We start from the raw sequence: 27,641 nt of genomic DNA, 5'->3' as shown, positions 1-27,641 counted from the left end.
AATTGCACCCAAGGTTGCAGTGTGATTTTATAGAACAGTTGCGGGGCCTACCGAAGGAGACAGGGTCAACGGTAGAGTCAAGGGTTGGAGGAGCTCTGCAAGTGAATCTCAGATTTATCAATGTTAAGAGCTACTTTTTTAAGATTCATCTAGCTCTGAGTGGCTTTTAATCAATATGGGATGATATTATTAATGGGTTGGGAGTTTGATGGGATTTCAGTCGGGGGATTGAGTTGTTACCAAAATAAGTTGTGCATTGTCACCATACATTTCGTACTGATGTTCAACTGTTCAAAATGTCAGCTGTGGGCATATTTAACTTAAATATTAGGTTGTATAGGGAGGAGCCTTGAGGGACTCCACAGTCCAGGGTGTTGCAAGGTAATAGGAAAAAATGATTTGTTTTTTTAGAGCAACTGATGTTAAAGGCCTTGAACCAGGGCATGACCAGAATCTTTAGAACCACAATCCAGATTTTCAGGTAGGCGCTTGTGTCATATATCACACATAGGTATGGCAAAATTAGCTGTCACATATATGGTTGGGAAGAAGCAGAACAAAATCAGCATTGTTGGTTAATTTGTTACACGTTTGCATTTGCTGGAGATTACAAATTCCAACATCCTCTGTCTTCTTGACCTACATTCATATTTGCCCTAAACATCGAGCTGAAATATAAAACTTCTAAACCACCCCCTATCCATAAGAATGTAAAGTGGGACCCTCTGCTCTTCATCAGTTTATGACATCTGCAGACTCTGGCACTGGAGACTGGACAATGACAAAGCAACGAACGCCCGGATGAGACTTCAAAGCCATCTTTATTACAGGTTCAGAAGACACTGGAAGCCGCATACTGAGCTCCTACAATCAGCTTTCTTATGTAGACCTTTTCAGGCTGATGCAATACTTCATGCAAAATCAGGATACATTTCTAATTGGTTCTCTTAACTAGAATATAAGCCCTCCCTGTCTTTGATTGGTTGGCTTATATGTCACTCACAAAGCCCCCATTAGCTCACTCTGGCAAGCATGGGTTCAATGACACATAAACTGATAAGCTTGCTTCAAACTCAGCTAAACATAATTACATTAGCTCCTGCCAAGAACCACTTCTCATCTACTTCTCGAGACCCTACCACATTTACTTGGCAGCTCACACTGTGGGAAACCTCAAGAACTCATCTTATTTGTTGCTAAGTAAGCAGCTCTGCTGTCTAATTGGTAGCTTTCCCATTCGCTTATCTGATTTACTATGAATCATGTCTGCTTTTCTTGCCAAGAAATGTCAAATATGCCATAGAAGACATGCTTATCTACAGTGAACTGCTGCCAAGGAATTAATTCATTATCTGCATGAGTAAGGACTTTTGACACCTACACCCAAGATGCCATTCTGTATTTGGCATCCATCTTAGAAAAAACATCAGCCTGTTCAGCCTAGATGTTCGGTTACCAAACAGTGAGGTGTTATTTACTTTTGAGCATAACTCTTTTTCTATCCAGTTTTCAAATTATATTTTTATGTATGTATGGTGTGCGTGTGATACTGGAGACACCCTTTACTTCCCAAGTCATTCTGCCCCTAAAAATATATGTCGCCCTATATGCACACTTTTCCTTCAAAAAGCACTATAATTCTGATTTTTGCAATACTGGAACCATTGATCAGCCTATCATGCTATCTGTATCCAGTTTGGGGGTGTGGGGTTCTGGTACCCCCTACAAGAATATTAACAACGTACCCACAAGGCTGCGGGCCACCTCTCACATACCTCTTGGTTTCCTTAAATATAACTCAATATGGTCTTTTTGGCAAACAGTGCCCTAACCTGGCCTCTGGTTTCCTTTTTCTACTATTTCCATTCTTCTGGTCACTTTCCCACTTTGCCACTTTAATCCTGCCACCTGGCATGCTTATGGCAAAGCTGGCCCTTTCCCTATATAAGTAGCTTTTAAACTTGTAACTTCAAAGTGCTTTTATACTTGAACACCATGTAAATTAACTATTAAAAATGCTCCCCATGGGGGTCGCTCGTGAGCCTGTTAAAGATGGCAACTCTAAGGTGAAGCTCTGCATTGCGAGCTTAGGCCCTGCATGGTGAGGGGCTGTTGTACTGCATCGGGGTAGTTGTGAAGGTCACTCTGGACACTGAGCTACATGCTGTGTCACGGCGGCGGCTGGAATGACAGACCGTTTTGCCTCCCCGGAGCTGAGATATAAGAAGTGGCCTAGAGGGCCTAGAGGGCCATGAGTGCTTGCAGGGCAGTGTGGCAGAAGCAGCGAGGGTGCAGGTTGGGTGTGTGCCGGGTGAGTTGGGAGGGGTGCGTCAGTCCAACCATTGTGACGCTCCACTGTGGGTGAACCCCTGTTGACTCATGGTGAGGGTTGGGACTCGGGACCCTCGGAATATGGCTCACTCACTGCTCCTCTGGATTGGAGCTGCGTAGCCCAGCTGGGGAAAAGGGAGCCTGGGTCAAGCCAACCATGGCAGGCCGCTGCTGTGAGTTATGAACAATGCATGTGAGCAAGGAATGCTCCCGTACATGCGGAGGGAACAGCAGCACCAGAGTGGAGTGTAGCGTGGAGTGGATCAGAGCCCATATCTCGACAATGACAGTGAATAGTGGTTAATAAATGGCGTGTTGCCCATCGAAGAGCTTGTGCATGATGGTTGATTCAGTGCACTGTTGAGCACTATGACTAGGTGTTGGTTGGAGCATATTGTCATATTTGGCACCTTACAATCACTGAGGCTCGAGGCAGACAGGTGGGGGACTGACCTTATTGTGAAACATATTTGCGGACCTGCTTTTAAATAAGAGATAAAGACATATGGCGTCAGGAAAGTAAAAAATAAAACATTGTAGAAGATGCTGATTATTTTGCACACTCTAGCCGACAGTTTAGTCTGGAAAATCCCACACCTCAGGACCGTGTCATGGCGGTGTTATGTCAGAAAGACCAGTCAATGTCACGGTTGGAAGGCAAGTTTGACAAGCTGATGGAGAGGGTGGCTCAGGTAGAAATGAGAACATCCACACTGGAAAAAAAGATCAGTGAGCTGGATCAACAGTGCTTGCAAACACTACCCCTCGTGCAGAAAATCAGCCGTGAAGTCGGTGGTAAGGGATAGCAAAATATCGGAGGACAGACTTGAATTTCTTGAAAATGCAATGCAGGCCACACAGCTACAAATTATTGGTCTCCCAGCAGGAGAGGAGTGCGATGGCCCTATAGACTTTGTCACCACCCGACTCCCTAAATTGCTTGACCTTGAAGAAGACCCAATCTATACAGACAAATGCTACAGGCTGATAACATCTATATCCAAAGCAACACCGGCATCAGTGGTTGGTCCCACGCTTTTGATACGGCTTGACTCCGGTGCCAGAGACAGGATCTTGCACCTAAGAAACCTTTGGTATTGCAGGTTCACAGGAGTAAAGAAGGACCCTGAATGTAGTAAAGAAAGGTTTTTTGGACTGTGGGGTCAAAGCGGGTCTGCTCCGACCTGCCAAGCTGAGGGTATCAATCAACCAATCAATGCATTTATAAAGCACACTTTCACCAAAGGCATCATGGCGCTGTCCAGAAGTGTGGAAAGAGAGAACACACAGCTTAAGCAAGCAGATGGGTCTTCAAACTCTGTTTAAAGAGACCAAAATCTTGCAAGTGGCAGAGCCCTACTGGTAGTGTATTCCATAATTTAGGGCCCGAGATGGAAAACACCCGGTCACCTACCCTTTCCCGAGGATAGTCAGATATTTTCAGAAGTACCACCCCTGCCGAAAAGAGTGCAAGGCCTGGAAAGTATAATAGAATTTTATCCTGTAGGGTTAACCAGCCCTGCTCATTGAGAGCCCGATGAATGATACACAGGACGTTGAAATGGATTTGGGCTTGCACAGGCAACCAGTAAAGTTCCCGTTGAGCATTGGAAACATGCTGTACAAAAGGGGTACCTTCAACCAGGCAGACTGCTGCATTTTGCAGAACCTGCAAACAATGCAGTAAACATATTAGTTGTGACAGGAAGGTTGCATTGCAGTAGTCCAAGCTACCATTTAAACAAGCTGCAACTACCTGCGCCATCCTCAGAGAAACTGAGATTTTTGCGCAAATGTTCTTAACCACCTCGAATGGAGCACAACGGGGCCCCAATGTCAATGGCCAGAAGTCAGAGGTCCAGCTCTCTGATGCAATCGTCGCATCAATAATAAGGAACTCAGTCTTCTCGCCATTAAGTTTGAGCCAGGTAATCGCTGATGAACAGGATCTCCGCTGGGCAGCAGTCCCTGCATGATCTAGATCAGAATTTGGGTACCATCTGTGTAAGAGTAAAATCTAAACCCAAATGAGCAAATGAGAGCTGCCAATGGCTGGATGTATATATTGAAAAGGAAGGGATAAAAAAAACAGAACACTACATGTCACCATTTTAGGGGAAGACCTGAACGAAGTAAGAGGCACCAGTTGCGAATGGGAAGTCAGAAATGCCAGAAACATTCCAGAACCAGCCCAGAAATGCCAGTGTTCTGCAAACTTGATAAAAGAAGGACTTGATCAACAGTATCAAAGGCGGCCGACAGGTCCAATAAAATGAAGCCTGCCGTACTGTGTTTATCTTTGATCATTGTTAGAACATCAAGAACTAACAGAAGGATAGACTTGATCCCCATTAGTCTGAAAATCCATCTGACAAGGGTCAGAAATACTGTGCTCCTTCAAAAAGGATCAAAGGTGAGGGGTAATGACTGCTTCTAAAACTTTCATAAGGAAAAGAAGCAGGGAAATCGGCTTATAATTGGAAAATATAGCTGCATGTAAATATGGCTTTTTCAGCCGCAGGATCACCAGTGCTTTTTCAAGATAGTCGAAACCTGTCCAAAGGCCAGTGAAGAGTTTGTTACCTCCACTATTAAGTCACTCAGAATTGTAATTGTAGATTTAAACAAGTGTATTTTGTATCTCTGTATTCGTATTTATTTGATTTTTATATAGCGCTTTACACCAAACCACTGCACATAAGAACAGGACGGTACAATAAAATGCAGCTCAAAATAGAAAACACAGAGGAAATCTGTATTGCAGTAACCTTGTTAACCGGAAAAAAGATAAGATCTCAAAGAGACGCGGAAAGTAGAATAGAGAGAAATATAAAAGCCATCTATCTTAAAAACATAATCTTTTCAACTAACCTGCTAGCTGCCTCCATGATAACCATGCCCCCCAGTTTCCCATAAACTGAGTTCCATGTTTCTATGTTTGTTTGTTAGTCCTTGTCATGCTCATATGCCTTTCGGGTTCTGAGGAGCGTGTTGTACATTTTTAAAGTAAAGTAAATAGAACAAAGAGAAAGAGGGAGAGCATTCCAGTGTAGAGGGACAAGAAGAGAAAATGAGCAAAAACAAGACTGAGCACAGGAGGGACGAGGAACGACAAGAAGCGAATGGGAAAGGGAGCTGAGTGAACGAGAAGGAATGTACAGTGAAACAAGAGAAGAGAGATATGGAGGTGCGAGACCAAGAAGAGATTTAAAAACTAAGCACAGAAAGTTACATTTAAGATGATAATGGAAAGAAAGCCATTCCAGATCAACCAGAGAGGAAGAAATGGAGTCACAAGGAGCAATGAGAAATAGGACACAAATAGATGCATTGAATACAGATTTCAGAGGGGTTAGATGAGATAAGGGAAGTCCAAAGAGGGTAGAAGAACAGTAGAACAGCCGGGAAAAGATTGAGGCAAATACCAGAAGTTGAGTGGCATTAAAGGGGTTACCAGTCAAATGGTCGAAAACATTTGGTCGACAGGACAATTGGTCGACACCATTTGGTCGAATGCCAAATGGTCGAATTTTTTTTTTTTTTTTTTTTACCCACGTTTTGTTTTTTTTGGGGGGGTCCCCCCCCCCCCCAACCCCCTTTTTTTCTTTTTTTTTTTTTTCCCCACACGAAAACCCACAAAACACATATATAAAAAAAAAAAAAATTCGACCATTTGGCATTCGACCAAATGGTGTCGACCAAATTGCAGTCGACCAGTTTGTTGTCGACCAGTTGACTGGACACCCATTAAAGGTCATAAAAGGACAGGCTTTCTGAATGTTATGCAAGTGAAAACAACAGGAAAACGTGGATAGGGAGATGTGAGTCTAGATAAAGACCCAGATTACGGGCCGCAGAGGAGGTAGGTAACTGAGCTGGGGGAAATGATGTGAAAGGGGATGGGAAGAGGAGGTGGAATAGTGGTGGATGGAAAGAAAATAACCTCAGTCTTGGTAGCATCCAGTTCCAAGAATTGCTCCGTCATCCAAGATTTAATAGCAAGGAGACAGGCGCTAAGCTTATTGTGAATATCATCAGTGAAGTGTGGGAAGGATAGAAAGAGTTGAGTGTCATCAGCATAGAAATGGCGGAATAGCCCAAAAGAAGAAATAATGCAAGCAAGTGAGGAGGTATAGAGAAAAAAGAGGAAAGAACCAAGGACAGAGTCTTTTGGAACACCATAAGTTAGCGGAAATGTGTTGGAAGAAGCCCCGGCCCAAGAGACTGAGAAAGTCCTCTGGTACAGGTATGACTCGAACCAAGAAAGAATAGAACCAGAAAAAACAAAAGAAGAGAGGGCATACAATAGAAGCGAATGATAAACGGTGTCAAAACCTGCAGAAAGATCCAGAAGAATGAGAAGAGACGAGTGCTTAGAATGACGTGCAGAGTGTAAGGAGTCCAGAACAGAAAGGAGAGCAGTCTCAGTGGAATAGCCAGGATGAAAGCCAGACTGAAAAAAAGAAAGAATAGAGTTATGAGAGACAAAAGTGGAAATCAGAGAGTAAATAATCTGTTCAACAATTTTTGAAACATAAGCAAGAGCAAAACAGGGTGGACATTTGAAGCAGAGGATGGAGGGATATCATCATGTGGAGATGCGGATTTGAGAAGGGTAGCAATCTGAACGATCTCATAGCACTCGGTAGGCTGAAAGTAGTCAATAGGCGCCAGGAACCGGGGGCACCTGAGATGTCAGATTGGCACTAACAGATTTTGAGGCCCCCACCATAATGTTGGCAATACTAGCCGTGATCTTCTCAATTTTCTCTGTGAAAAAAAGGGACACATTTTCACACAGCATCTGAGACCCAGGTTCGATAGAAACTGTGCCAGGATTTGAGAGTTCTTTAACTGTTTGAAAAGGCTTCTTTGCCACATTAACTTCAGAGTGAATCGTGGCAGTAAAATGCGCACCTTTTTTGCCACTCTAAGGCCTTTATGGTATAAAGAAAGCTGCTTCTTAAACTCATTTTTCAGACGTAAATTGTAGGCAGTCCGCCATTTGCGTTCTGCCTGGCGCACCACTTAACGAAATGCACGTAGCTCGGTCGAAAACCAGGCAGCAGATGTACGCTGCCATTTTATGTCCATTTTATGGGAGCCAGCTCATCAGCCGTTAAAGAACAGGCCTTAACAAATCGCAAAACAGATGGAAGTTCTGGCACAGGGCCATCCTTGAGTTCCTCAAAGATTGAGGTGATGCGGTAGGCCAATGTAGTCGACTCCACCGTCTCCAGTTTCTCTGAAAACCTTTTATATTGGCACGAGCTAGACGAGAAGGGCCAGCCGAGACAGTTTCAAAAGGTACGACAGGGTGGTCCGACCAAGTCAACAAGTGACAGAGTAAGACGCGCAAGAGCTGCGCAGGAGCAAATGTAAGGTCAAGAGTGTATCCTTCCTCATGGGTAGGTCCTACCACCCATTGTTCCAATGAAAGGCTATCCATCTCAGCTAAGAAAGAGGTCACACCCGGGCTGCTGACAGCCCACAGGTTAAAATCCCCCGATGCACATACATTTTTAAAATTTAGGACTAACTCTGGTACCACATCAAAAAAAGATTTTTCAAAAGCGGAGAGACTAAAAGAAGGGGGATGGTAGACAAAAAGAACATGGAACACCGTGGATGGATTAATAACAATTCTTACAAACATAACCTCCATCTCAACCACGAATAACAAAGGTAAAAGGCTGCAGGTAAAACAGTCTTTAAATATCAAGGGTATCTTGGAATGGGAAGGATTATGTTTTTTGGGAGGCATGGGGGCAGAAAATATGTTGAAATCCATTCCCACTGAGAAGCCGCCTGACAACAATACAGGTTGAAGGGTTAAGGGCGGGAGAGAAATGCCACCCCCTAATTTTTCTTACTATAGCAGGGTGTTTTTCTAAATAACGTTTGTGGTCTTGATAACATGTTTTTGAAATGTGGTGGTTGTCTGTTCCCCTAATCTGAACCTCTCGAGATGCCAGAGTAGAATGTCCTGTGCGGTCCCCTTGAATGCCTGGGGCCACCCTATTAAATCCTGGTGGACGTACCTTGGGTACCATCGGATGACGGCTCAAGTTTCACGAGTTTTAACATGGGGGCCCCATTTCCCAGTTGATGTGGACTTTCAAGGTTGTTTGCCAAACATGATCAAGAGACTGAACTTGATTGTGGTTGGAACATATTGGAGCTTCCTACCTGTGTTCCCTTGTATTGTTTTTACAGGTTTAAAACAAATCAAATTAAAACCTTATTTTTTTTTTTTAAAACATCCCCATTTAGGGGTGTAACCGGTAGCCGGAATATGCCTCCTACCACAAAGCCAAGTGGACTTCACAAATGATGTATCTCGAGGATTCATTTCACAAGTTTTATCCATGACTATGTGCAAGGTTAGGCAAATAAGTAAGGGACAGAGTGGCAAACAAGTCTTCAAAAAGGGCCCACACACAGCCTCTCTCCAGTTCTCACCCCAGTGTCACTCACAGTCTCTTGGATAATCTTGCTCAAGCGTGCAGTGGCTATCCTTGGGTGCACACTGGATCGATAGCTTCGCCAAGACGTGTTATGCACTCTTGTTGCAGTCTCGGTAGGATAGCTCAGGGGCAACGCTCGTCTTTAGGCAAGACAACGTGGAGCAACACAAGTTCAATCCCCAGGTCCTCGCTTAGAAACCTCTGGGTACTAAGCACGTTATAATCAACCCATTGCAACTACTAAGCTTGAGGCACTTCTTGAGCAGGCTCCACATTATCTCCAGAGGTGATGTAGGGCTGAAGGCAGTGTAGGGGCCTGCTTGGCTTCTGATTTGCCTGCTTGCCTTGGAGCATGGGTGCACAACATATGGCCCGTGGGCCAGTTGCAGCCCGCCATGCTGTTTTTTCTGGCCCGCGAGGCACAAAGACTTTCCTAATTGAGGGCGGCCCGCAAGCAGCATCGGCCGCCCTCCATTAGGAAAGTCTTTGGTGTCTTCCGGGCCAGACAAAACACTGGCCGTCATTGGCTCAGCACACACGCACCACATCACTCCTACGAGCCACGTAGTGCATGTGTGCTGCACCAATGGAGTGCCAGCACTACGGCTGGCGTGGCCAGTAAGGCTTGATACCGGAAGGCATTTCAGCGTTGCTCGCCACGCCAGCCGTAGTACGATTCCACTTACCTCGCCAGCGTTCCAGCACGTCTCCGGTAAGTGGTCTGTGTGTTTGTGTTTGTGTGTCGGGTCTGTTCTGCTGTATGTTTTTGTTGTGTATGTTGAGATGGGGGGGGGCGTGTCGGATGTGTATGAATGTTTGTTTTTGAGTGTTTGTGTATGTTGAGATGGGGGGTGGAGGGGGCGTGTCGGATGTGTATGAATGTTTGTTTTTGAGTGTTTGTGTTGTGTATGTTGAGATGGGGGGGTGGAGGGGGCGTGTCGGATGTGTATGAATGTTTGTTTTTGAGTGTTTGTGTTGTGTATGTTGATATGCATGTATGGGTGCATGCTTCAGAGTTTGAGTGCTGAGTTGGGGGGTTTGGGTCTGTATGGGTGCATGTTTGAGAGTGTGTGTGCTGAGTTGGGGGGTGGGGGTTCGGGTCTGTATGGGTGCATGCTCGAGTGTGTTTGGGGCATAGTGTTTGGTTGGGGGTGAGGGGGCCATGGGGCATAGTGTTTAGTTGGAGGTGATGGGGCATAGTGTTTTGTTGGGGGTGAGGGACATTGGGCATAGTGTTTGGTTGGGGGTGAGGGGGCCATGGGGCATAGTGTTTGGTTGGGGGTGAGGGGGCCATGGGGCATAGTGTTTGGTTGGGGGTGGGAGCCATGGGGCATAGTGTTTGGTTGGGGGTGGGAGCCATGGGGCATAGTGTTGCACTCCAAGAGTGAACCAATAATAAAGCTAAAACAGGCACAGTTAGGAGATGTACATCCTTTGCTTTTTTGAGGAAATCTGACTCAACGAAGGCCATACTCCTCTTGGGCAACCCAAACAGCAAACTATAGCAGTCCAAAATAACGGAATGTCCAATCAAGGGTCAATAAAATATATATAATTTAATTAAACAGGCGATATACAATAACTACATTGAAATAAATGATAACAATGGAAAATGTGTAGTACAAAATGTAAGTTTGAAATGCAATAAAAATCGTTACTCCTCAAAAACATATTCTTTTTCCATGTGTTTAATACAAATTGGGGGTTGAAAAAGCCTCCTGACATGTCCCGCCTACCGCGCCGCCCACTTTTACTTATCGGCCCACTATAGCCCTCATGTAAGGTACTTTCGGCCCTCTGTCAAAATCAGTTATGCTCCCCTGCCTTGGAGTATTGAACCTATAACCTCTCCCTCCTGTCTTGCTCTCCTCCTTCCCGCGTCGGAACTCACTTATGAATGTGGGTCTGGTGCTAGACCTCGGCTTTGTCCCTCGAGCTGGCATCTAACCTCCTCAACATTTCGCCACATGCTTTTTCTTCCTCCCAACAACATAGAGGTCTATGTTGTCTAAAGCTCTGCCTGGAACTAGCCATACACCTCCATGGGGGACAAGAAGGATAGATTCTTCCAACACCCAGTTACAAGCTGACATTCTTAAGGGGGACTCATTTCTGGGGAGGATAGGTGACCCACCAGGGAAATTACAGGGAGACTGGAACATTTTATAGAGGATCAGTAAGGATGGCGGGAAAGGGCTGGCTACCTTGCCAACTTGTGCTAAGATAACAGTGAGGAAAGGGGTGCAAAGCTTCCCTTAAGCAGCCATTTTGAAGCGCTCGCATTTGGATGCACTAACTTTCAGATGCACGCTAAAGATAAGAGCAGGGAAATACATTTAGACAGTGCCCTGGTGCATTGTTTCAAATTGACGTCTATACTTAGCTACAGATATTTACCCCAACAGTTCTCCACGAGTGACCTGCTACTGAATATACCCCGTTGGGGAACCATTACCAAAGTGAATATGCCCAGGAAGTCCAAGTGAATAACTATCCTTGATTGGGGTAAGATCTATACAAATGACGTGCTCACCTAAAAATTCAGGAAATCACTAAAAACCTGGCTCTTCAACACCACAGACTAAATCTAGAAACCAAAAAAAAAAAAAAAAAAAAAAAAAAAAAAAAGGTGACTGAACCGGAAAGGATACAGACATCCCTGACCGAGAGGGTAACTCACACGACACCTGGACGGGTGACACCGGACAGACTGGAACACAGACGGCGTGCACGGAGACTGAGTCAACTACCCCAGACAATCCCACCAGCCTGCCCTTAGTTACCGCCAGGTACCATAGTGGTATGGAATTGACGAGATATTGACAATCACCACACTACCTAAGAGGTTGACATTGGCAGATGCACTTGCCACAGGAGTATTAAAGGAGAATAAGGGGAGCACTGAGAGAGCATGTTAGAGGTGGTGTCCTGAAGAGTAAGAAAACTTATATGCCAGTCGGACCCAGATCTGGACAGAGCTGCATCAGGGGAGACCACACAAACAGAGCGCCTCAACTCAGGATAGAGACGCAAACTAACCAACCCTTCTAACAATTTCCTTTTCTGCATACACCTCTCAAACTCCAAACCAAACTCAACCAAACCTACAGCACAACAAACCGCACAAACTTCACTACACTGCAACAATGAAACAAAAACACACAGTCGTGCACAACAGTACACAACGTCTACTGGCCGCAAACACCCCAGGCCCAGCCAACGGACCCACCGGGCTGAGGCTGCCAACAGCACATCACTGCTCTCTTGCACTTTTCCTGCTTCGTCCCACTAACTCATCCTCCCCTCCTTTTTCAGAAACGCCAGAGCGCCAGGGGACCACTCCGGTGGGGATAGTGCGCGGTACAAATGTCCTTTAACATTAACTATATGTATGATACCATGCCTCTGTTTGAGATGATTCTTTAGACTCAGGTGCTACAGCTAGATCTAGCATGCAGTTATTTTTGACCAGTCGCCCCCATTTAGGTTCAGCAACATATACCAACCTACAAGGGTGGAACTAAGGAAAGCTTGGGGCATGCACTTACTCAGGTGGATTTAACAGAAAGATCCAAATACTGTAAAATGACCGGATATCAACCGCTGAAGGTGAGATTGGTGCTTGGGATAAATTATAGACCTAAGGCAACATTAGGTATGAACAAATATACGGCACGCTTTATTGTAATCTACCAGGCAGTGTTGGTTTATCGGAGGCAACTAGATGCTCCAGCATTCCAGAACATAATATACACAGTTTGGACTGTGTTTGCCTGACTGACACCAGGTGAATATTGAGGAAAAGGACCATGATAATCTGTTTGATGTGATACTAAACATGGATTTACATGGATTATCTCCCTAAATAAGTGTACTCTCTATTTTAAGTTTTGTAGATCAGTGTGCAGCTTGGCGCACGGAAAGTAGGAACAATAGCTCCTGAAGAAGGTAAAAGATGTCAGGAAATGTGTAGAGTATATGATTCAGGGATTGTTGGTGTTAATAATCTTTATAATTGTCCTGTTGAAAAAATAATGGTGTAAACCACATTGTGTATACCACTTAAACTCATAAATAAGAGATTGTTTAAATGAAATTGACGAGTGAAACAATTCTTGAGAAGAAAATGTATGACTTTGACTGACTACTTACATGGCCTTGAATGTTGATTGGGTCACATTACATATATGTATGCAGCGGATAGGATTGTTCCGCAAGTTTGTGGACACCTGTTTGTTTGTCTCATTAGTATCACAGCCCCCACCCTTGGATCTGTTTAAAGAAAACTTCAATTTAGATTTCCATTGAGCTGTGCTCCTGGCAGTAAGGAGCTAGCAGTCAAGAATAACAAACAGCACAACCATGCACTGCCACTGTCCAAAAGAGTAAACCTAACTTGTGGTTTTTCAACACTCTACTGTTAGGGTGAGTGTTGTGTTATATGAAAAGAGCAGAGTCCAGTGTGCATTACAGGCTCAGAAGAGTTTCATGCTTGAATCACTATCACATTATACCTCTAATAAAAATTGCTGTGGTCATACTTATGTCCCCAAAATGCTCTTTGATTGTGTGCAAATTGCCAGGAAACCACACCGTTGCTTTTTGTACCCATTCCCTTTTCTCATAGGTACATTATTTACAAAATGAGGAGGATTTACTCACTGAATGAATTGCTCATATATGCAGACAGTGATGAATTTACAGATCCCAGGGAAATGTAACCACTTAATCACCCTAAATGTAACGTGTATGTAACCATTCTGCCCCTACACTGTTGGCTCCACGCTCATTGTAACCCTGAGCAAAGAATTATAATGTAACTAAGACACTCTCTTGCAACAGCGCCTCAATGCCTCTGGGTTGCTAGTGTGCTTTACAAATACAAATGAATAAATAAATAAATAAAATGAGTTTACAATATGCAGACTGTATGCAAACGGTGCTGTCTGAGAGAATGCAGAGAGGCCCAAAGTAAATGTTTGCCGGGTCCCATGGATTATTGTTTGGGTCCGGAGGTGCCCTTTTTAGGCCATGGCCATCACTATTTAGGGCCACACCTAACATTCAAGCCATGCCCCTTAGTAAAGCCCAAACCCTCGATTTTACGCCCCACTTGAAGCGCAGCTGTACATGGGTCTTAGTCACACAGCAGTAGTACAGCCCGAGTGAGTGTACTGGGAGAGCTCAACTGGAAAAGGGGTGGATCTACTCGAACAACAGGCCCAGAGCAATACAGACGGGTTACAGTTGCGCGCTAACACGCTAAGCATGGGGAGTTGGCATCATTAAGCAGCGACGCGGTCGCTGGCCCGCGGGTTGGGCTGAGAATTGGGAGGAGGTAATGGAAAAGGACATCCACAGATGTAATCATAGGATGCAACCCGTGTAAACGGCTTCTAAGTTAGGACAGGAGCAGGGACGCCGAGTACACGGGTGCTCTGGGGCCCGGGCACCCGCCGGCAGAATCAAGTCAGGGCTGAGCCGCCCCACCCCACCCCCCACGCTGGAGAGAGATGTACCCAGCCTTTAAGTTCATATAATGAAAACAACAGTCTTTCTATTTCACGGCTGTTCAGGCCTATACATGTTCTCTGCCGCACTGATGGCGTGCTTTGAACACATTCTATGTTGTTCGCGACACCAAGGGCTGGCACAGCAGTATGTGAGGTGTCAGTCCTGTACCCGAGCAAAGGTAGGGTACACAGTGTGCTGACTGCATCAGGAGCCTGCAACGAGTATCTGGACATATCTGATATGTTTGCTGTCTGGTCACTACTCTTCCGCTCGAGATCCTTATTAAGAGAGCAGGTACATCACAGCCTGCGAATGCGCGCTGTGCAGTTTCAACAACTCCATCGTTCTTACAGGAGCCACACTGGGGCCACGCTGCTTATTACACAATAGCGCACAGAGACCACTTATTACTGTGATGTGTGCAATAGGCGCGCTTTCATTCACTCACTAGTCTCTCACTAAAATTGCCAGATACACACGCCACCTGAAAGATGCCCGTGAAGTGTATTGTGCTCCCTGGCTCCTCGTACAATTTTGACGTTCCATCGCAATATATGTTACGTGTTTACTATATAATGGTCGGTGCTCAAACAGGTTTATACATTAACAGTTGTTAATCCTCATCATCATTTACTGATATGTTTATGCACTTGGCGAGGAAGTGGGGAGGGGAGGGAGTTTTACGGATATTTCCCCCTGCCCCCACATCCCACTCCCAAGATTGTAATCCTAGACACTTAAAGCATTTGTCTGGCTCAGCAGCCGAGTGTGGTGAAATAGGGGGGATAAGCAGTGGAAGGAAAAACAGCACTCAGCAACAGATGCTTTGAAACGCGGGCAGACTGCGAGGAAAGCAATCTATGCCCCCTTTTTGTTTAATACACTGCTTATGTTTTTACGGTTTGCCAATAAGAGTAGCAAGGCACACCGAGAATGTGTACAGGATTACACATACTATGGGCTAATGTGCACGGGATCACACATACTATGCGCTAAGTGTGAAAGCCGAGATTACAGACCTGATCAGCAGTTGGGTCACTTGGTTGGTAACATCTCCTTCTGGGAACAGCTCCGTGGTTTCATGACTTCCATAGTGTGTGATGTGGCCTACTTTGTTGTGCTTTAAGGAATAGCATTTGTTATTTTTTTGTAGGTCCAGGTGGGGGGGGGATGTATGAGCAGCTGGTACTAGGATTGGGTGGCTGGTTCTCCTTTTGGTATGGTGAGGAAGTGGGCATTTTATAAATTTGTCTCTGTAAATAGCCATCTTCTCGGACCCCCAGGCCCCACTTTAGCAACAGCAATGCAGTCTAGAGGCCAACACAACTAATGGGTAAAAATCATAATCTATATATATATTCACACAGAAGGTGGGCCCAAAACAATATTGCTGTCCAATAGTAAGTCTGCCCCGTTCTCAGGGGTAGTAGTATCTTGCACTACAGTGACCAACTTCCAGAGGGTTCCTCTGGTACAGCAATACGGTCTAAAAACCTGCCATATCTTCAGGTGGGCATTTAGCCCAGCTTTGGGGTGATGGTGATTCTGCGGTATGCAGGCTATGGTGTAGATCATGACAAAACACTGTTGTCCTTTTTTAATCAGGAAACTTCTTTACTTCTTGTTTTCCCTTATATCGTGAACTTTTTTTTGGTGTTGGTTGTGGTACTCCACCTTGCAGCTGTACCTTCTATTTAGCAAGCATTTCGTTCTCCCATCCTAGTTGTGTTGCTCTGCCTTGTGAGGGAGGGCTACTACAACCTGGATGATGATGGCTTACTGGACAGGAATGCAACTGGAAGGCTTAAATCTCCTTCTTACTTGACTTCAGTATATACAGTACATACTAGCCAATGTTTTCCATTGTTCTGCGCCGCACCCTCACGCCATCGCACCAAGTTGGCGACTACATGCACATTGGGTCATATAACTGCCAGTGATGTCACTTTCTGTATTTGGGCACGCCGCCCGCCCCCCACGGGAAAATCATAAGTCGGCTCCCCTGTACAGGAGTAACGGCAGGCAGGGTTCTACTAGCACCAAGTATGGCAGCACTCGATACAGTGAAAGGAGGGATAAGAAATAAAGGTGACATCTACAGCGCCCAGCTACCTCAGGTTTCGCCGCGCGGTATAAATAAACCAGTGGTCGAAGTGAGCGGGAGCGGTGCTCCTCTACTTTTTTGAATTACCTTTTACAGCTCCTATACTTTTATTTTTAAAAGAAACCGTTCCGGAATGGTTTTGTTTTAAAATATAAGTGTAGGAAGAAGTTGAAATTTGCCTTTCTGTGTACTGAACGTTCCCTTAAACAGCAGTTGCAAGTGTTTGATGGTGTGTATCGTGTGTGGGAGGGGACGTGATGATGGGTTTGTGGGGAGTGGGTGCAGGCCAGCAGGGAACATAGCTCCACTACTTCTTTTCGTACACTTCGACCACTGAAATAAACAAACAAACAGCTGCGAGATGGGATACAGTCGGGAAGTACAGCCATTCCCAGCATACTAAATGCAGCAGCACTAAAGAAGCCATATGTGGCAGTGTTATTCCAAAATAAGGCATTTGCTTGAAAAAGGCACGATGGGAATTACACATCCAGGTCCTAACAATCCAAAAAAGGACACCGTTGAAAACAGGACCTGTTCCAGCAGGCGAAGGAGACAAAATGCGACATTTGGAAGCTCCCAGCTCATAGAGCTCCAGCTAGAATAAAAATCTTAAAATGTCCAGTAGGGGTCGCGGTTGTTCAACGAGTCGGATCCACTCCAAAGATGACGATAGGGGAAGGAATAAGAGAATGCACCGCACAAGCTGAAGAGATGCTTCCTAAATTGAAGGGCCGCGGTGTACACGGGTGCTAGGATGCCTGGAAACATACCACCACGTAGACCTGAGACATTAAAACAATATCAAAAGGGTAAAACCATCAGCATCTGTGGATGTACTGAACATTCGTGTAACATCTCCTGGGTAAAAGCAGTTTAGGACCGTCCGTTGCCAATGCATAGGGGTTAGAAAGACGACTTTCACACAAGTTACTACACACACATACACGCACTCTTTTGGTTATCCGGCATTCACACGCCGTTAGCCCACACGGGCCGCCCAAACCACACATGCTCCATTTTAGCACACCCCCCCTCCCCTTCCCACACTCATCACGATATGGTTACCTAATGTTGACGACTAAAGTCCGGCTGCCCACCGGGAAATGTTCGCAGTTGGCCCTTCTGTTAAAGGGGTGCTATAACCTAGTGGTAAAAATCAGCAAAATGTATCATGGCGCCGGCGGCCAGCGGACTCTAGTTCCATCTTGTAACCCCAGCGCTTTAAGTGACCTTCAGACTTCAGCCGGGGCTCTAAGGGGGCGTGGCTTGACAGGGGGGGTCGGTGCTGCAATTGAAGGGATACACTGAATGCTGCCTGTTAGTCCACATCCCTGTAAGAACCCCGGCTCGATTTTGCAAAAGAGCCGAGCCCGGCTTTAGGGCCGGGCTGCCACAAAAGCCCACCTGTCACACTAGCTCTAGTGAGTCTTTCAAGGACTCCCCCCGATCTGGCGTAGTGGGTGAAGTCGCTAAATGCGCCCCACTCTGCTTGCGGTGCTGGGCGTACCAGCAGGAGAGCGGGGTGCTAAACCAGCCGCGCTCCTGTGCTGTGCGTCTCCTACCTTTATTCCGTCATCACACACACCACGTGGACTTCCTGGGAGCAGGGAGTTAATCACTTAGTTAAATAGAGCGCAGCTGCTGGTTTGGCAGCAGCACTCTGTTTTGCAGAGCAACTACAAATTTGGGGGCAGGGGGCTGGGGCGACAAATGTTGTTGACTCGCCCGGGCGCTAGCAAAGCTAGGGCTGGACATGACCAGGGCCTTGGCCTAACAGGCAGCAGTCAGGTAAGGTCATAATAATAATGTATGTAAATTTGTGCTGCGTAAAGCGCTTTGGATCAAAGCGCTATAAAATATCAAATTATTATTAGTTGTTGCGTCGTCATTTAATTGTGATGGTGACCCCCTGCCTGGCACCTTGTGATGATCCCTGCATCTCTAATGAAAGGGAGGGGCGTGACAGGGGGTCGGCGCGGCGACACAATGCAAATGCAAGGCTCTTTTTTGTAAAGCTTGAAGCTCTCGCTTATATGCAAAAACTTCAAGCTGTAAAAAAAGCCTTCCCTTTTCATTGTATCACTGACCCCCTGACAGACGCCCTTTTCATTGGATATGCAGGGATCATCACCCATGCATCTCTAATGAAAGCGGTGTCTGGCACGAGGTTGGCGCGGCGATACAATGAAAAGGCAAGGCTTTTTTAATAAAGCCTTAAGCTCTCACGTACACATGAGAGCTTCAGGCTTTAGTGAAAAGGCCTTGGATTCTAGGAGCATGGTGGGCTGGGGTTAGCAGGCGAATTTACAGAGCGCTGGCAGGGCCCTGTCGCTCTCGAACACAATTTTTAGAGCCTCCTGGGGTTGAGCCCCAGCTAGCCCCAGCCCAATTAAAACCCTAGATTTCAAAGAAGACTGGATTGCTGGCAAAAGTACATGTTGGGGCAAATAATAGGGCCTCGTGTGGTTACGTGAAAAGGGACTCCAAATCCCCTTCAAATACTGGATCGGGCGGAGCCCTTACCTGGAGGAGAAGGAAGATTAAAAGTAAGGGTAATGTAAGGGTGAAAGCGCAATACCAGTCCTGTTGAAAAGGCAAGACAGGGAACTGACTCCGCTGATATTCTCCCCCTTCGACAGAAAGAGAAGTGGGTTCTTCCACGTGCAGATGGCGCATACTGTTGTGTTTCAGGGTTTTCCAAACACTTATGACGATGCTAAGTTTTCCTGTACATGGTTGCGCGGTCAGCCCGGAAATAAGTAAACTGACCCGCAAATGAATGACGACTTACAAAAGAGGCAAGTATCTCCCTGTGAATGTTACCATGGGGCTGATGTCCAAAAATCCCTACCCGCGTGCGGGAATGCTGGGTGTGGCGCCCTTTTCACATCCGTTTAATTCCTAAAGTGGTACTTGAAGTCCCAGCAGACCCAGCGGCCTGACAGGAATCTATTACTCACAAATAGCAAACAGGTACGAGTGGAGTTCAATGGAATTGTGGGGAAGTCATGGAGCCCTCATGGCCCCGCTGTCCTTCCACCCCTCATTGTCCAAACTCACAAAATATCATACGCACAAACACACAAGGGCAATCGAACACAGAAATAATTAAACTCACGGGCTAAGAAGGATGCCGCAACATTAGGAGAGTGCACCTGCATCCACCTGCCACCAACATGGTGGCCGCCTGAAGGGACGCCCAGTAGCTTATCCTATTTCTGGGGAAAACCTCTGTTCATTCATGTGTCCATATTTCCCTCCTTGTCACCTAAAGTACAGTTTACGTTACTTATAAATTGGCTAGCGGTCCATTTGTGACGCAATAAGACCTTTCTAACCTATATGGCGTTAATCCCCCGTTCCAAGGGCTGGAACGGGAGGTAACTGCCCAACATCACACGAAGCCCATTACCCCCGTTCCAGTCCTTTGAAGTGGGGATTAAGGCTATTAGCACCCGGGGTTGCTAAAGCTGTTACCCGGGGTACTAAAAAAGAAAGGATTTTCCAAGATGGCCGCCATGGAAAGGGAAGCCCTTTCCATGGTGGCCTGCATGAGTGGAGAGAAAGGAGCGCAGAGATACGGTGCGTTGGGGGTTTGGAGGGGGAGAAAAAATGAAGAACAGAATGGAGGGTGGGAGAAAGATGGTGCGGCGGGGGTGCCAGCTGTCAGATGGGATGGTACGCAGGCTTTCACCAGCGGTTCAAACCCACATTTCTATGCACCTAATTGGCTGGCTCCCCTCGCCAGGGTGCTAATCTCTGTTCTATTTCACCCGATGGGCAGACCACGTTAGGTGGCACAATAGGGACTTGCGGAGCCCAGGTAATAGCTCCAGAGCGCAACATGCCTACCCTGGTAGGTGGCTAAATAGAGTCTACCTACTCTGGAGAAGTTGTGTGACCAGATTAGATGCCTCAGCTGGTGCCCCCAGAGCCACTAAGCCATTAAACCCTCTTTCAGTCTCAATGCACCCCCCCAACGGCACTCTAGACTATCTTAGATACACTCTCCTAAACACTAAGAGTCATAACACATACATCAGGCGTTCAGCATGCTGCTCAAATGAGCTTCACTTGCTCCACTCCGAGTGCCACAAAAGGTGGCTCTCTTACTGGCGCAGTTTTTCCAAGAACCCGCTTTGGAGGGGACAGATCTTGCACTTCCAAATGTCTGTGGCCCTGTAGGCTTACAATTCAAGTCTGTTGCTGCCTGTACACCTACAAGCAGCTCCTGGCCTGCGGTGAAACCATACACCCAGGAGGGAAAGTGGGTGTGTGGGAATGGCACTGGGGCCCCGTTGGTGGCGACCGACTGGGTCAAGGAGAATGCAGAGCTATTTGAACACTGGGACTAAGCATACAGCCTATTTACTTTTGCTACACCCCTCCTCCCCCATCCCCAAACCTACTATTGCATCCATAAATTTTGTCCCAGTGTGTTTCTAATTGTCTTGGAATAATTCAGTCCGCCCTTTACCCACCTCCCGCACCCCATGTACTCACTTCAGCACACTACTGGCTTGTTCCAGCAGCCCTGATGAGCATCTGGTTGGCATGCCCACTGAACTTACAAATGGGAGCTGTGCCCCTGCCCTTTGCTTAGCATGACTGTGCCTCCAAGCCCGATGTGATGCCATATACCATTGGAGCATTAGTAAGTCTGTACATCAGCAGCATAACTCCTGTGTGGCTAATATGTTGAGTGCTGAGGCTTACTATCCACAGCATATTTCCAGACTGATATTAGTCCGATGTGCAGTTCCTTTCCTGATATGTAACAAACATGCTATAACTCTGCTACTCATATCTTCCACAGGGGTTTGAGACGCCCCAGATCAGTTCTCCACTATCTTCAAGATCTGCATGGAAGTTTAACATTATAACCTGGCGAGCAATTGACAACAAAGTAACACCCCCATGATATTTATTCCCTGGAGCTGATATGCTAAGATTGCTGCATCATTTCTGGTCTGCTGTAGGCATAGTTTGCCTAATCGGGACTTGCTCTTATCCGTCCATGTGCATACTATCATTACCACAAGACCTCAGTGATTGAAACTGCTGCTAGTTATTAACTGCTGCTTACCCTAGAGGATCCTACCCAGCTAAGCCCACGCAGCTTTCTGAGCTACTTAATAATAATGTGTGTTCATCAATTCTTTATTTCGATCACCACATATTGGCCCTTTCCCAGTATATAATGCTTTTATGCATTGGGAAAGTTGGCCAATTCCCAACTAGGGGTGGGATAAATCTCTGCCCATGTAGGGGAAAAGTGCAGAATTCGCACTGGAATCCGCTTCAGTCCATTCCGCGAAATCAGCATTACGGTTCTGCCGCCATTGAAATTTTACCCAGTTTTGTGCGGATTCCTGCAGAGCATAGTGTTTCGTTTCCATATTGGTTTTGTGTAGCGAGTCTAGAAACTTTGCATGGGTCTTTTTGCTCAATCCATGTTAGTTTTGTGCAGTGACACAAGAAACTTTGTGCAGGTTTTTCTGAACTGTACTAATTGTGCGCAGTGCCACAAGAAATTTTGTGTGTGATTCTGAGTTGTGCTAGGTTCACGCAGCGACACAAGAAACTTTGTGCAGGTTTTTTGCAATCTGTGCTAGTTTTAGCAACGAGATGAGAAACTTTGTGCAGTTCTTTTTCGATCCATGTTAGCTTCATGTAGCAACGCAAGAAATTTTGCACGATTTTCCCTGATTCGTGATAGTTTCTCGCAGGGACATTAGAAACTTTACGCTGGCTTTTTTTTAATCCATACTAGTTTCACGCAGCTACATGAGAAACTTTGCACAGTTTTTGTTTTGATTCTTACTAGGTTTGCAGAGTGGTACGAGAAACTTTGTTCTGATCTTTTTGATTCGTGCTAGGTTCACGCACCGGTATGAGAACTTTTGGGCAGCTCTTTTCGATTCTTGTGGAGTACGTACAACAGCATGAGACGCTTCACGCACCTCTGTGCCGTCGGTATGAGAACCTTTGGGCAGCTCTTTTCGATTCATGTGGGGTTCGCACAACAGCATGAGACGCTTCACGCACCTCTGTGCCGTTCGTGCAGCGGCACTGAAACTTCACACAGCGCTTCAGTTTGCGCAGCGGCATGAGAAACTTCACTCAACTCCTTTCAATAAGCGCGGGTAGCAGAACAGCGGATTGGGGAAAAGTGGAATGAAATCAGAGAGTTTGCTTCCCCGTCTGGTGGAACTGTATGTAACAATTTTGCCCAGCCATTTCCCAACTAATCCACGATAATCCAGGCAACTATCCCGATACAATATTTCTTGTTCCTTTACTATGCACTGTTTCAGTAAATTGCACAATGAATGTCTTGACACTAATTGGGATGATGAGACTCCTTTTCCAATGGTCTATCAGCATTTGCGGTATTAAGGCTGCCAATTAAGGGCTTGAGGTTTGAGCTGTATGAGCATCAACAAGGAAGGGAAGCGATGGGTTTGTTAGCACGCCAATCATGGGTATCTTGATGCATGAACAATGATTATGTGAAATATCCCTACGAGGAGTGCGATTGAGGGTGGAATATGTTTTATGCACGGGTTCTTTCATGGGGCAGTGATATTAGGACAGGAAATGCATGCAAAGTGGATTGTATGCCGTCCCTAGGCCATCGTCGTTATCAGCGGTTCGAATCAACAGCGATGTACAGTCTATTGCTGCAGCGTCATAAAAAAAACAAATAATTTGCAGATGTGAAATCAAATAACTCACAGGTCCCAGCTTTGCCCATCTCACTGCCATATTGTCCCAAAATTCCCTGGTGGCCCAGTGGTGGTTTTCTTGTTCCTTTCTAAATAATGGCCATGCATTTCCACCCTGATGGCCCAGTGGGATCTATTTATGTTTATTTATTTATTTATTACATTTATTACACGCCCAGGACCCTGAGGTATCACGGCGAGGTTACAGACAGCTTATGAAACAAGACATATACAAATGCATTTGTGAGTAAAGATCACTAATCACTGAATAATTACACTGTACAGCGAAACGGGCTATATCCGATCTATCATTACTGGTTGAATAACCAGGTGTTTAACAGTTTTTTAAAACCAGATAGTGTTTCTTCTTTTTTGATACTAAGCGGGATGGTATTCCAATGTTTCGGCGCTAGGTATTGGAAGCTACTCCCTCCTGCTCTAGTGTTCTTCAAACGGGGCAACCCTAGTAGGAGTTGGTTATTTGAACTTATGTTCTGACCGATTCTTTTTTGGCAATGGATTTGTTCAGATAAATGGGTGCTTTGCTATGGTGGCATTTGAATGTGATACAGAGTCTTGAACAGGATTCTAGCCTTGATGGGAAGCCAGTGAGCATCTCTTCTGGTTTTAGAGATATGATCTGATTTTTTTCAATCCTTTTCAATCAAATTTTCGATCCTCTTCTTGTCCTTCATTCCCATTTAATTCTAAAATGCCAACTTTCCAATGCTGTCCCCCCACCCCATTCTTTGCACCTCCTCTTCATAGCCATCAAAATCCCATGGTTGCATAGCAGGCCTCCTCTCTAAATGCTTCACACACAAATAACCTGGTGGTCCAATGGTCAACCCCACCTCTCCGCTGGACTGGCTCATTTCCTCCACTTAAATCGTTTGCCAAATCCCCTGGTGGCATAGTAAGCCTCCTCTTTAGATCCTTTACAATACATTCCCGGTTGATGCAGTGATCAGCCCCCTGTGCGGGCCAAGCCTCCTTCTCTCCACTTGAATAGTTTGCCACCACCCGGCCTCACCCCTTTTGCAGTTCCCTGATCAGTATCCCTCGGAACAGAGTGGTCTTCAAGGGCAAATCCCACTTAATGAGAGCATCCATACATGCAGCCATGAAGAGGAGACAAAAAGTCAACAAACTCCCTGCCGTTCAACCAGAACAAGACATTGGCATCGAGCAGCAACCCTAGACATACCACAAGCTGGAGCGAGGTGAGTGTGTCTTGGTGTCAAGCGTATGGCCCTTCAGGGGGAGGTCCTGGTGCCAGCCCCCGTTTCATGATAGAGGAAGAAAAAACACAAGACCAAATATGCAGGCCTAAGGACAGACTCAGGGCAAAATAGGAAAGTGCCGGTACAGTGTGGCCGATGTAACGAGGAGAGAGCATGATTAGGCTGGGGCAAAAGGAGAGGCAGAATGCTACAGACAAGCAGGGCTGGGTAACACCAGGAGGGCAGGAACACTAGGAGGCCTCTGGTGCATGGGGGCAAATGCGAGAACTAGGGATAAAAGCCAGTTTCCCAATATGGAGAGTGAGGGTGGAATACCCTGACTCCCCCGCAGGCTAGTGAGCGTCAAGGATGATCCAGGTCGGGTTCGCAGCATACAGCAAAGCACAGCGTCACCCACTCCAAAACCCCCGTACAACAATGTGTATGCTGTTGCAACAGCAAGATTCACAGAGCAGTACACATATCATTATATATTCAAAATAATGTTCCTTACATGTTCACAGAAGATCCTCCACAGAAAGGTCCACCAGTATCCGGTCAAGGTCGAAGTCCCACATACTAACTGGGACGGTATCAGGGCCTTTCAACTTTTTCAGTTGAAAGGGGCCTTGAGTCTCAGTGGGCCCCGAGCAACTACCCCCATTTGGCAGTCAGCAGTGTTATAACATGGCAATCTATTCCTTTCTATTTTACTTTCTTTTTGGGGCTTTGGATGTGCGCTTTGCAGTGATCACCTTACAAGCTGCGTGTGCTGGAGCCCTTTAGGGTGTCACATCCTCTCACATACGTTAGGATTACAATTTGCACTGACCTAAAGCAACACATCATGTATTGAAGAAAGTACCCACACACTTGTCAGGGACATGATGGCAAAAGAAAAGTGCCTGATGGCAGTGCGGAATGCCGTTTATTGCACAATCACGTCCCCTCACCCACTCATTGAAGAGCAGTTTTCCAATCTTTGACACGTTTTTCTTTTCTACAGTTTTGAGGAATTTGCCACTGACGGTGCATTTACGTAAACTTGCCTTTCACACATATGAGGACCCCACTGGCATGAAATGGCAGACCTGGAGCCTTTGGATCAGCACTTCGCATCAGACCTGCCCACCGCCTGGGATTAGCCGCAGCCTCCCGTTTTTAAAGCTCTTCTCCAGGGAAGAGCGTGAAACCTCTGGGTTTTCAAGGTAAAGAGGGTTAGGGGTGCACGGCTGCAAACTGGCTTCACTCGCGGGTATTAAAGACATTCACAAGAACATCAAAAGCTGTTTTCCAACCTGGGAACCAGGGCCCTGTCGATCCCTGTGCGAGGACCGTCCCCCGCTTTTGTTATGACTGATGGCCGCTGTTTGCGAGTGTTAATAACATTACAAGAGCTCACAGGAGCCCTGTATGGCAGAGCAGGCAGGGCAGTGGATCACAACAGGAGAGCAGGACACATGAAGACCCGTGGATTTAAAAGGGAACGCTATGGAGGCATGGTTACATAAAAAATAAAACTATTTGCGAACGAAAAGAGTTTCCAATGTATTTTTCTTTCATGCATTAATGGATATTTGGGCTGTTTTGCAGCAAAATAATGCAATCAGCACCTGTGGCAACATATGTAGGGGTGTACACTTGCTCATGTGCAAGCTGCTGGTTACTGGCCATGGGGAAGGGGTGCACCTTAGAGGTGCAATGGGGGCAAGGAGAAGTCTAACCGTGCACATTATATCAAGATTATGGTTTTGATCACTCATCCTGCGTTTGAAGGTTTTTTTTTAACATGTGGGTGAGGGAGGTGGGTGGAGTCTCGAATAGCTGTGGCATAGAATCGGGGCTTTAAGTGGGGTAAACTGGGCCCCTCATTTGGGGGCGTGGCTTGCATGATGGGCGTGGCCTGAGAACTACACAAAACATAACACGGTACGCAAACAAATGCATAAATGTATGTAAGCATTTATATATTTGTATGTGTACATTACTATGGTGTGTATACTTTGCAGGACAATTTTATAAACATAGAAATATGTTGCATATTTCTATGTTTATAAAAGATGGCTTGAAAAGTAACCATTTAAATATTTATGTGCGCACCCTACTATGGTTTGTGTACTTTGCAAGCCATCTTTTATAAGCATAGAAATATGCAACATATTTTTATGTTTATAAAAGATGGCTTGAAAGTACACTATTCAATCCATCTTTTATAAAGCTGTGCAGACGAACAAAGCCCGAAGAGTCTTTGTCCGTCGGCAAAGCTTTATAAAAGATGGCTTGAATTGTGTACTTTTCAAGCCATCTTTTATAAAATATAGAAATATGTCACGCAGTGTCCAGGTTCGCCGAGGGTCACAGTGTAAATTACAGTGACTGACAGAAGTGCCAGCCAGCCACAGCAGCGCTGTGGCGGGCTGGCAATTCTGTCAGCTTGACTGACTCAATGGCGGGCGCATCTCCCATCGTGGCTGCGGCCGTGGTGGGATAATGTGTCCCGCCGTGATGTGATGGGACGAGGCCCCTGGCAGCGCCCGGGCTCAGCCCTACTTTTTGGAGACTGCCGGGGCCCGGCCCGGCTGGCCCCAGCCCACTTAAAGCGCTGCATTGCGTGACATACAGCTCAGGCGTACCTAATGTATAATGACTGTACCGGGCAAGTTAGTCATAACATGCAAGTGCCTGCACATTGGATGCTGGATTTGCCATATTTTGGCAGCAGGTTAACATGTCAGGCTGTACCTTACCTTGCCTTGTTTCATCCTCGCAAGTATAGAAATACCTGCGCGTGCGCGCCTGTTTCAGTATGCTTTTAGCTCCCACCTGCAGCTTCAGGCTCTCTGGCTCCCATGACCTCCCCGCACCCCTCCCGTTGCCATGGGAGCCAGCTTTCCGCTGCCTGCAAGGGCAGCCACGCCCGCTCGTGGACCTGCCTGGAAGGGACTGGTTATCGTTTCCCGTCGCTAGCCCTGCACAGGCTTTGCTACATGTGTTGCTTCCGCGTGCGTTCGGAGAGAGTCGCTGATATGCAGGAAACGGCAGGAAAGAAACCGCTGCATTGTCCAGATATTATTTTGCTGCGCAATCACTGTGTACTGATATTTCCTTTCCAATCGTAACCCTTTCTGTGTCAGGGTGTTTCAACTTTACACGCGCCATTGCTGCAATGGATTGTCCTTATTTAATTAAACACGCTTTCCTGGTCGCAGCTTCTGACAATGGGCCTCATTCCTGCTTTGGAAGTAGCCAGCCCTTAATAAGGGAATGGCTG

The 27,641-nt window shown here is 46.1% G+C and overlaps 1 long non-coding RNA gene across 1 annotated transcript in view; it reads right to left on the bottom strand.

The window, feature by feature from the left end:
• LOC138513030 (uncharacterized) overlaps positions 1-27,370 on the bottom strand; it is an 86,555-nt gene extending 59,185 nt beyond the window's left edge. Inside the window, exon 1 of the long non-coding RNA XR_011281660.1 lies at positions 27,118-27,370. This is a non-coding gene — a long non-coding RNA (uncharacterized lncRNA). The remainder of the gene's footprint in view (positions 1-27,117) is intronic.
• Positions 27,371-27,641: the final 271 nt, after the last annotated feature.

This window comes from Ambystoma mexicanum, chromosome 12 (assembly GCF_040938575.1).
Source record: "Ambystoma mexicanum isolate Mex_15411 chromosome 12, UKY_AmexF1_1, whole genome shotgun sequence".
Lineage (NCBI taxonomy): Eukaryota > Metazoa > Chordata > Amphibia > Caudata > Ambystomatidae > Ambystoma > Ambystoma mexicanum.
This window is presented reverse-complemented; position numbering and strand designations above follow the sequence as displayed.